Below are 12,198 nucleotides of genomic sequence, written 5' to 3' on the forward strand. Positions count from 1 at the left end.
AACTGTGTAATTTTACTGATAGCCCCAATGTGGCCAAGACAGTCATGGAACAGTCAACTTCTCAACCTGTTAATAGACTTTCCAATACAACTGCCTGTCCAACAAAATCTTTTAAGTCAAAATGGAATTTATCATCCAAATCCAAGTGTTCTAAATCTTGTAGCTTGGAAAGTGTCAAAAGATCATACACTGCAAAAGGATTTTCACCAAAAATTGCTTCAATTATTTCCAATGCACGAAAAACAGTCTACACAGACAGTTTATAATGCAAGGCTCAAGATATTTGACAGCTGGTGTCAAAAACGGAGTATCAATCCCAGTACGTCAACTGTGCCAGAAATAGCTGAATTTCTTATGTTTTTACATACTGTCCAAAATTATAAGCCAAGCTCTTTAGCTGGTTACAAGTCAGCAATAGCTTTAATACATTCATCTAAAGATAAAATTTCTATTAACATGGATTTGCGTAATTTAATTAAAGGATTATACAACATTAATCCGCCAATATGACAGTTGGCGCCAAATTGGGATTTGCCGTTGGTTGTGCTAGTGTTGACAAAGACTCCTTTTGAACCACTAGAGGAAGCAGAATTAAAATATTTAACCATGAAGACAGTTTTTCTTATGGCATTAGCTTCTGCTGCAAGAGTCAGTGACATGCACAGTTTCACTATTAATGACAATCATTTCAGAAAAGAGCAAAGAGGTATACGGTTGTTGCCAAATATGCAGTTTCTTGCTAAAACTCAAACTTTAAATAAACCGTGGGAACCAGTATTCATTCCTAAATTTGAAAACTATGCTACAGATCCAAACGATTTACTCCTGTGCCCTTAGAGAGCACTACTAGCTTATGTTAAAAGAACTGAAGTTTTGCACAAATCACAAAGACGTTTTATAACATATCAAAGGAATCATCATGTAGAGGCTTCTAAGAATTCCATTGCACGATGGATAGTTGATACTGTTAAATATGCATATGAACATGCAAATACAGACACTCTACAGTCAGTAAGAGCTCATGATACTAGAAAGCTATCAACTTCTTGGGCTTTATTCAATGGACTTTCCTCTCAGGAAATTTTAAAAGCAGCTCATTGGTCAAATGAGACAACATTCACCTCATATTATTTGAAGGATGTACCAGATTTAGAATCTCGTTTTGCAAAAGCTGCAATTTTGCATACGGCTAACAGAAAACAGAAGAAGTATTAAGGTAGATATTTTTATTTACTAGTTACTTTCTCCATCTTACCCACCACCTTTGGGGTAATGCTGCAAACTCTTTGCAAATGTTTTTTCAGACAGGTAAGTACAGATTTTGATATAGACTATGGTTTTTTGAAGGTAAAAACCTTGTTTATGATAAATCTGTACTTACCTGTCTGACCCTACCCACCTCCCCACCTAAGAAAGTTATTTTTTATATATGTATATTGTTATTTCCGCCTCAGGTAAAGTTATCTTCTATTCGGGAGATCGTTAAAGGGAGATAATTTAAAAGTTAGCGATTGTGAGGGGTTACCAAGGGGTAATTGCAAATGTTTTTCAGACAGGTAAGTACAGATTTATCATAAACAAGGTTTTTACCTTCAAAAAACCATATTTAATGGTATTTAAGTCAGATAATGCATATTTTAAGGTTTTTGTTGTGGTATAACAAACCTGGGGGTCTCGGGATTGCCCACATGCATTTAGATTTGGAATATGATAAGAGATACTAGACTTGGATCTTTCGTACAATTTTGATCTCAGTTTTTCGATGTACAGACTCTTTAACAGTTCACAAGTTAAGACAAAAGCGTAGAGGCAAGGTTGTCATAAAGAATCCGTTATAATGCAATCTAATACCTTAAACTTTATTTCATGAAATTCAGTGTTTAGATTGAGACATAATTTAAAAAGTGATCTAACTTTTTTCTATTTATATTAGTTTAAGTGTATTGGATGATGTAGAAAAGTAATTGAATATTTTTGACGCATAATTATGATACTGACGTAATTTTGTTCTTCAGTCAGGACGTCACAGGAGAATTAATCTCGTAATATTGTTGAAAACATCGGTTATGAGTAAAATAGTAATATAATAGCATAAACAGTGTGCATTTTATAGTTAAAACAGGGTTTGGACGTACTCTCTGTGATGTTAATGTATGATTTCATTTTCCTTCTTATGTACTATCGAAAGTTTTACACTCCTAAACACGTATTTATACAAAATACATCATGTTATTACGCTTTAATGTGATGTGGAATTATATTTACACGTTTTTATAAAAGAAAAATGTAGTATAAGAGGACAACCTTTGACCGAACGTGTAAATTTTTAACGATGAGGTAAGGCATTTTTTAAAATAAAATAAAGAATTGCCACAGAATGTTTCATTCACCCTGAACAGACAATATTCATTTAAGTAGGGAGAAAAGAAATGGTGAGTTTTTTAAAATTATATTTGAATTATTCTAGGGGTAAAAATTCTGCAACAGTGTCATTTGCCTTAAGGGTGTCTTCTCGATTGTATTACCGGTTGAAAAATAACGAAATTATATGGGGCAATCGGGAAAATGTTTGTGGGATAATTGGGAAATTTAAATATTGGATAATCGGGAATTGTTTTGATAGTAATTTATCTGTGTAAGTGTTTAACAGATAATTACAGATAATTATCAGTATAGCTTATAGAATTTTAAATAAACATGGAGAAACGGTGGTATTTACATAATGTGTATTGTTTTGTCATAATTTGTTAAGCAACTGTTTAAATTCCGAACAATATAATATAAACATGTTTCAAAATTTGTGGGACTTACTCTCAAATAGACAGGTTTAAGGCCGATAATAGATATAATCATGAAGCAAAGAAATAAAACATATCTCATATAAAAAGAGTGACATTAAATTGTTTAAGTAAGCGACAAAAATGGGGAAAGATTTTTCGGAAAAATTATTTATGAGAAAATCCTTGAATTAGAAAATCATAAACATAGAATCGAAATAATGTACAGTTATTTCGATTCCAAAGATCTGATACCCCGGCCGTGGCAAACCCAGGACTAGAACACTGGTATTTGCTGATTTAAACCTTAAGCACTTAAGCATTTAGAAGTAAGAATAAAGACTGTTCGGCCCAGAGTCAGAATAACGTGACTTGGTAGGATGACGTGTCTTCCTGTGGTCTTTTATCTTTTAAACTAGGACGTTAATATCCGGATCAGTGTGTCGCTCTATTTCAAAGCAGCTTTCATATTCATTTAACATCAACTTCTTCTTGTTCTGCATTTAACTTGATACTGGACGTTAAACAGCCAATTAATCATATTTTTCTTTTAAGTTAAATGTTCAGATCACGTACGCTGATGACATTACTAGGCAATATATACCTCTTCTTCCTGAGTGAGAACTCAAGTTGAGGTCCTTGTCCTTTTACTATTCAAATTATGTAAATACTAATTATTACGTAACAAAATAGCATAATATTGGAAATTAAAAATGGTTGTTTTTCAAAACCAGTGTCCGAAACCTTCAGACTGAGTGTTAAAAAAATGAAAAGAAGAACTTACAACACAATGTTGAGTGCATGTGTTTAAATTTAAGTAAAAGTAAAAAAATATATTGATACTTGTTTTATAAATAAATGTCATAGATATCATTTATAACCTATATGTTAAATTATTTAATCAAAAGAACATTTTAACTAATGACTTATTCAACAATTCATAATAACATTTATAAAATTGATATCAACTGCTAGTATGCTTATGCAATAATTTATTTTATTTTGATATTGCAAAACAAACAACAATATTACATTGTTTATTCAAGAAATTTCACATAACTAAATAATGTGGGACAATCAAAACTTTTGATGTGGGACAATCAGAACTTTTGATGTGGGACAATCAGAAATATCAAATTTAACTTTAAAAGTGGGACACAACGGGAATAAACCTCCTTAACACATCATAAATTTCCCAACATCAATGATTTGAGCGGTACTAGTGAAGGTAATTCTAGAAAAGCGCGACGAAGGCACCAAATTTATAAAGTTTGTTTTTCTTTTCTAGCACTTAGTCGATACCGCTGCTAGTCTCCAATGGTATCATCAACTCAGAAGTCAATGATTTGGCACTGCATGCTTTATAACAACAATGTCTTAAATACTCTGTTGATATAATTAGAAATCATTAAGTAATTAAGGTTTCAAATAATTGTGGAAAAGTTTACTTTCAGTGTATGGGCTTTTCCCTTTTGGTCCTTTTTGGTCATATAGCTCCCAAAGTATTTATACATCCTTGGATTAAAATTTTGGGGGTTTTAACACCCCTCCCACAAAAAAAGAGTGGAAAAACGTTTTGGACGCAACAAATTTCTATAGTTTATTTTTATGAAAATTCTATTTTATCATAACTTCACTTAAAAATGACAACATTTTCGAATCTGACGTTAATTGTTACGTCTATTAGTCAACTTAGGAACATTATTTTACGTTTCACAAAACAGACAGCAAGTGTGTTAAATAGGTAAAAATGTCGAAAGTTCTATTTACAGATGAAATTTTACTGAGATGTGCTTTTGATTTTGCCATTTGATTAGGGACTTTCCATTCTGAATTTTCATCAGAGTTCAGTATTTTTGTGATTTTACTTTTTACTTTTCATTCGCGGGTTCAAAGTATTCAGCGATAGACGCCTTTACTTAAACAGAAAGAAGTGTGTTTACGGTTCTTAGAACATAATATAACATCCTAGTACGCGATTCCTATGCAAAAATCTCAACTCTTTTAGATTTTATGTCTCCGAAATGTTTCATCCTTGTTTTTTGAAATATTTATTATGACTATACTATCCTCCTTGCACATAAAAATGTTTTGAAAAAAAATTATTTTGAATGATCACGTATAGAAAACGTATATGGTCATAGATTTCTAGAAATGTGACAGAAAAGGATTTCGTATATTACCAACTCTAGAATTGGTAATGATAATAATGTAGGAAGAATGAGATGTAATGACGTCAGTGTGGTAGAATATTTCATTATATCTTCATATTTATTTTCTGTAACCCAAACATTTAAAGCATCTGAATTTCATCGATTCCATCGGATGTAATATGTAACTTAGCTTTAAATAGAATACGGAACATAGTATAAAAAAATGAAAAAAATTATAAATAAACCGCCGCTACAACAAAATGGTGTTTAGCTCAAAAGGGAGATACATTTGCTGAATTGCATTTCTATTTTTATAACATTGTATATAATAATAAGAAACGAATTTGTGGGATTTTGAGGATTATCAGGAATACGCTGGTGTCAAACAGAAAGAGAGATAGTTTGGATTGTGCAGGTTGTTCTCGCATTAACAAATAAACTTTCAACCCGGTACTTGCATGAAAACACGAATATTATGTTATTGAAATTTGTTGTTATTACAATTTTGGAAATATTTTTAAACTAGGGAATGTATCTCCCTAATGCATAGTTTTGTTTCCTTGTCATGGCTTGGCTATGCTTTTATTCCTTTGTTTTTGTTTATCCAGCTTATCAAAGTTTGTACTAGGTTCTGGATTTTATAATGTTTTGGCCTTAAACATCACTGAATAGACCTTATTTGGTACTACTAACGTTATCAAAGCATAAACATTTTTGCGTTGATTGACATGTATTTTTATGTAGTGTGATAATTTAATTTAAATTTTTGTGTCTGGAATCCTTGATGTCACAAATCTACTAGGTTCTAAGTTGTAAAGAAGTATTCAGTTGTGTTTTAACTTTTTTAAGTTTGCGAATTTAACACATTCATTCCACCCGATATTGTTATAAGTGCTATTTCTCTTTGCATCGATGCAGTTTTACAAACTTATATAGACTGGCGGGAAAAGTCCGTTTCCATAGTAATATTTATCAATACAGCCAATGGTATTTGATAAACACTAACGATGATGATCGTTCTATACATGCATGACATATTTGCCACTGGACTTTCAGCAAATCAACAATCAATCAATCCAATGATGATGATTTAAATCATGAGGATATTATGTATAATAGAAAATTCATTTAGACTCAAACTTAGAAAAAATAAAGAAAGACTCATCACTATTCATAAATATATCTTAAAATTACCGGTTACTTAAGAAAATGAAAAAAAATTATTTTTACCAAAATATGTTTTTCTAATTTATCAATTTACAAATTACCCTTTATGAACTTAATAAAGAACACACACGCGCGAATACACATTATACTTTTAATGGAATGGAAGTTGTCTTTCTTCTTACAGAAAATACAGTAGTACAGTAAATATATATTGTATTGCCTAACAATGTGATTTTAACACACTATGAAGTATGTATTATAATTTTAAGAATATTTACAATGCGATAAAAAAAAAACGCAATATTTCGCTATACAAACTAGTTTCATCGGGAATCATCTATCCAGGTGAAATCGGATGCAGATACGAAACTTTTGCACCTCAATGTATATTTAATTTTGCTACGTAAAACAATGGATGTGATTCAAGATTTTTGTTTGATATCAAAAATATGTTGTTGAAGTAAGCAAACTTTGTAACGTCCATTGGCTAATATTACAAAGATATTAAGGACGGTGCCACATATTAAATTTAATCTTTATCTTTCCTGTACCTTTTTTTCGTCATTTTCTTTTTGACCATCAGGTTCTTGAGTATGGAGCTGGTGGATTCAAAAGTTTATCTTCTCCTTCTCACCGCGCAGTTCGGCTCAGTGTTTATTTTTATAATCTGAAAAGTAATTTTATCGAAATGGTGTTTCGTTGAGCAGTGATGTCTTGTGAGGGGGCAGATTTTGTTAGTTTTGTACCACGATCGATTGTTATTTAGCAGAATATCAAATTTGTCTATTGTTTCTCCCACTAACTGAATGCCACCAGTCTTACATATTAATACATAAATTGACTTCTCCGTTTTACAGTTGGAATTGTAGTAGGTGGTATACAAAACAAAGTTATAGATAGATATATACATAAATTCCAGGCGTCCGAATCGTTTTTTCTGGATTTTCTTTCATCAGGAACCCTTAAAGCCGAATATTTGAAAGCCAATGATCAATAAGAACCGAAACAGTTAACAAGCGACATTTGGTTTTCAAGAATGTTTTTAACAGATTTATCAAAAGTCATATGATTCTTCACATTTAAGAAAAAAGATGAATCTTTTGTATCTGTCTGCTTAAATCCTAGGTTATAAGCCAACCTCCAGGAATTAAGTTATAGCCTGAAATTCCAGGCATTACGCTTATTTCCTGAAATCTGATCATGATTATTCAACATATTACCGAACACCATTTCAGGCAATTAGTGAACCTTGGAATTTTTGTTTCATCTTCCAAATACATGTACATTCAATGAAATGTTCTTGATGTAATGAATTTTTAAAATTATATGCCAAAGATTTATATCCATTCATTGAACAGATTTTATTTTTTTTCATAATCAAAACAGAATTTTCTCGTACTTCTTTGTGGTATTATAAAATTGATAATTTTAAAATGATTAAATTGATTGTATATAATAGAAAAGGGATGATGTTGAAGATTCTATTTGAATATAATTTGAAGAAAATTCTCATTTCATTGGTCGAGTTGGTTTAAGCTGGTCAAAAGTAGACAAAATTTAGATATGATTTTGTGTTCACACCATTTTTCCATCGATTATATTGGATATATAAATTTCCTTTGTTAAACATTTGGTTAAATAACCCCAGGTCATTTTGTCTTTTTGGCTTGTTAATCTGAATTATTAGCATTTAAGTGACAACATGTCTACTGTCAACAAATTTCTTGAATCTTCGTGGGCTTAATTTGTATCAGGAAAAACATGAAACATATACCCAAGACAGAAGTACAATGATCTTTTGACATAGATTAAACATTTAGAACCCTCAGAACAGAAGACTACTACAATCTATAAAGTATGACATTTTTACCATTGGAGGCTTTGAGAGGTTGATAACTAAAGTAAAGGAGAATGATGAGGGAAATTTCAAAATTTGTGTTGTTGTAGAGGAACTGTATAGTATTTTGGAAAAGGCACATAAAGATACAAATCATGGCGACAGAGACCGTATGATGAAACAACTTAATAATGGCTATGCTAATATTTCCCGTTATCGATTTCTTTCTCTTTATAAAAATTGTAACATGGAGAAAAAGTGAATATGGAAGGGAGTAGTAGTACATTTAAAACTAATTTTGAATATTTTTAAAAGAGTTTAACAGTACAGGACAGGTTGATTTATTAGATTTCCGATCAAACCCAATTGAAACTATAAATGTCTTATTGTGTACCAAGATCACCAACAAAACTTCTAAAATTGGAACTCTCACGTCAAAATGTGCTTCATAGGTGGGCTGGCTTTCAATTAAGTTGATGTTTTCATTATTTTTGTTGCGCCCCATATACTGCCTTATTGTTGAAAAGTCGTATTATAAATATTGGTTATAGATGATATTTGATTTTTAATTGGATTTATACTGTATAACTGGTATTTATCCGGTTAACTCCCGTTCAACCAGTAAAACAATTACACCGACAACGCTGGCCCGTGCCAAGCAATCCGCAGTAGCACGGTCAAATATTGTGTTGTGAAGCTAGACTTGTTGGCCTTTAGCTCAAAACGATACCAGGTACCTTTACAACAACCTTTGAATAGTCACCATTTTCATTCACAACTGACAAAAATTGAGATTTACTTACTAGACAGCAGTGGAGATTATGGAACTTCCGTAGTCAAAGACCAATATGTATTAAATGTGTTCTTTTGCATAACGGAGTATGTATCGAACATTTCTTTTTTTTTTGAAATGTGAGAAAAGGGACCTTACGCTAGGATGTTTTTCACTTGTGTTTTCAATTAAACCAAAATAGCATCAAACCGGTAGAAATATGGATAGAGCATACAGGGATTGGGCAAGATGCCAGAAATATTTGGACAGAATGCAACCAATGCTGGATTGACCGTTCTGTTGGAAACCATGTCGTTCAAACATGACAAATAATTTGGTAATAAAACAAATCAAGCATTTTGATGATGTCATTTTTAAAGAACTTTTTGTTATTAGTGCATCACAAATTTACCCTTTAAAAACATGAATTCCCTCCTTCGGTATGTTTGGTGATGTTCGTCTTGCTGAATCTTTATATTCTTGTGCAGCATTTTGTGGACTGCTGTTTGTCAATTCGTCCTGTTTCTCCTTCCATTGTTTTCTGATTGATGAATGCATATCCTACACTGCAATATTATGCTTCATTTCTATGACTGTTTGACAGACTAACAAAAAAAAAAGGGAAAAAGAAAGAAAGAAAGAAAGAAAAAGACTTTTCAAATTTTCAATTGCTCTGTCGAACTACTATTTTGTATGTTCTTAATTGATTTCTAACCAAAAACGACAATATGAAGTAGAAAACATGATGTCGACCTACACCATAGCTCCTACAAGCACACACGTAGATGGTAATTAATATTCCTTTTGTTTTAACCAATTTTTCATGTCAGTACTGCATTAAATTTAAACCTTCAAACCAGGAAAACTAATTTAAATATACTCTTATTTGAGTAATAGCATGCATTTACAACTAATGAATAACAATAAGGCAATTTTCAGACACATTATGGTAATTAATTTGACAATTTACCAATAGTAAATGTTTGGTACATTTTATAACAAAAACAACCAATCTTTTTATATTAATGAAGTGGCCATTTGTTCTTTGACTATAAAATGTAAATGCATCACAATAGATGTATAAACCTTTTTAAATTCCATGTTGGATAGATAGTTGGATAGCCTTAGTCGTATTTGGCACAACATTATGGAAATATTGGTTTTCCAATCTCTTCAACTTCAACTGTTCGATTCGAGCGCCACTGACGAGTTTTATGGCATACCAAATTATATGCTTGGTATCTTACATGATTTTTTCCCATAGATATCAAATTCATTTCTTTTCTTTTGTCGAACCTTCGACAAAATTCGCTGAAGCGAGATATAATCAATACTACATTCCGTCGTCGTCGTCGGTGTATTTGCATTGAGGTCTTATTTCTGGTTTAAGTATTTTATGTATCAATTACTTTGTCAAGCCTTCATGGAATACTACGAAACTAACGAAACCAATTCCAATAATGCCCTAGAATTTGCGCACCTTTTCGGAGTACTTGAGGTCACCCCAGCTTTAGAGGGGTTCTTGTTGCTTTAGTTTTGTATTTAGTGTTTTGTGAACATATTTGTCTTCTTTCGTTTTTTGCCATAGAGTTGTCGTTGTCTTTTAACATAAGATTTGAATGTCCATAGAAATTTTCGCCTCCATTTGAAACAGAAAGTTCTTTATGACCAATCCGCAGTATCTAGAGCAGATTACGAAAATAGCTTTTTTTTATTTTCTGTATTTTACTTATACCGATCAATAGAAAGATCGACTACATCGTCTCATTAGACAGAAATTCGTCATCAAAATATGGTATCATAGATACAAATTCCTTGGTTTAGGTCATGACAAATCTTACTTTCTGAATAACTACAATGATTGCAACAGCAAAAATACCGAAGATGATATCAAAACGTTGGACTTTTTATCGGCAATAAATATGTTCGGTTTGATGGATTGGTATTTTAAGACAGTCGCTACTCCAATGGGAAATAATTGTGCACACCTGCTTGTTTACTTGTTTTTGTACTGATATGAGGCAAAATTCACACAGAACCTTCTCAAAGACAAAAAAGGCATCTTGCTATTTTTTAAATTTCTGTTTCAGATGTGTTTATGCTATTCTATCCCTCAATAACAAACATTTCAGTGTATGCCTGCATCTAATTTATCACAGTGACCTTGAGATTCAGAATACTATCGAAACTAGAAGGTCTGCTTCATATCTTGATCTTTTCCTCGATATTGACAAAGATGGACGACTCAAAAGTAGAATCTATCACAAGAATGGTTATTCCGACTTTCCAATTGTCAACTTCCCATTTATTAGCAGTAATATACTCTCGGCCCCATCGTTTAGTGTTTACATATATCAATTACTATGTTACCTCATAAATGTTTACACTATACGGACTTCATTAACAGGGTTGTGCTCCTTACATTGGTCTAACAGAGTTATGTAAAAACGACTGAAATCGACATAAATCGAAATAAGTTTTACGGTCAATATCACGATTAGGTTGACCAATACTACATGTTTCCGCGGTCTTAGATTTTAGATACCAGAATAGAAGTCTAATCCGTAATTTGGCGATTGTGTCCTATTACCGATGTTTACATTTTGACTGAGTGTGCATGTGGATTTGCATGGCGGGTGATTCATGAATGGCAGGAGACGTTTACCCTGTTGATGCACTCGGTCTCTCTCATTTAAGAGTTCATGTTTTTGTATGTTACCTCGATTTGTATCTCCTACACTCATTTATGGGATTTGAAAACCGGTTATCTACTATTGTCTTAATTAATAATTAAAAAAACAGTTGGTATTTGTGAAAATCTATTTCTTTGTATTCCCTTATTAAATGAACTTAGTTTTGTAGCAGTTAATGTTCACGAGCAGTCTTGGATTAAACTTATCTTCACATTAATAACTGTAATGAAACTTAAACAGAGGCTTCTGGGTATAAAAATAATTGTCCAGAACAAAATTTGCATTTTAAAAGTGTTTCCCCTGTATTTATCGGATAAAGTGACATACGTTATTTTACAATTTACATTCAGTATTTACATACAGTCTTTGGTAAAAATTTTAATGATATTTATAACTATGTCAAACCTCCTTAAAATTTTATGAAATTTGGACAGAACCTTTCTTATGATACAGAGATAACATTTAAAGAGAATTTTTTTTCTTCAGAATTACTGATTGATGGACATTTTTGCAGTTATATATATATTCAGCCTGTGGTTAATTTTTCAAACATCAAAATCTTTATGAAATCGACATAAAATGTTTCAAAACTTAAACATAAGCTTCCTTGTGAAAAAGAAAATGCGTCTGAATAAAAAAGAGTTTTGTTTACTTGTCTGTATTTTACTCATAAAAAACTAGTTTTTGGCAGTCATCATTTCACTTATATACTGACGGTAGCAATAGCAGGCGAGACACATGGTTCCCCGGAACCCTTTACGATTTTTAAAATATATTTAATCATTTAACCATGATATTT

Source organism: Mytilus californianus, unplaced genomic scaffold, assembly GCF_021869535.1.
Source record: "Mytilus californianus isolate M0D057914Y unplaced genomic scaffold, xbMytCali1.0.p SCAF_6, whole genome shotgun sequence".
In the NCBI taxonomy this organism is placed as follows: Eukaryota; Metazoa; Mollusca; class Bivalvia; order Mytilida; family Mytilidae; genus Mytilus; species Mytilus californianus.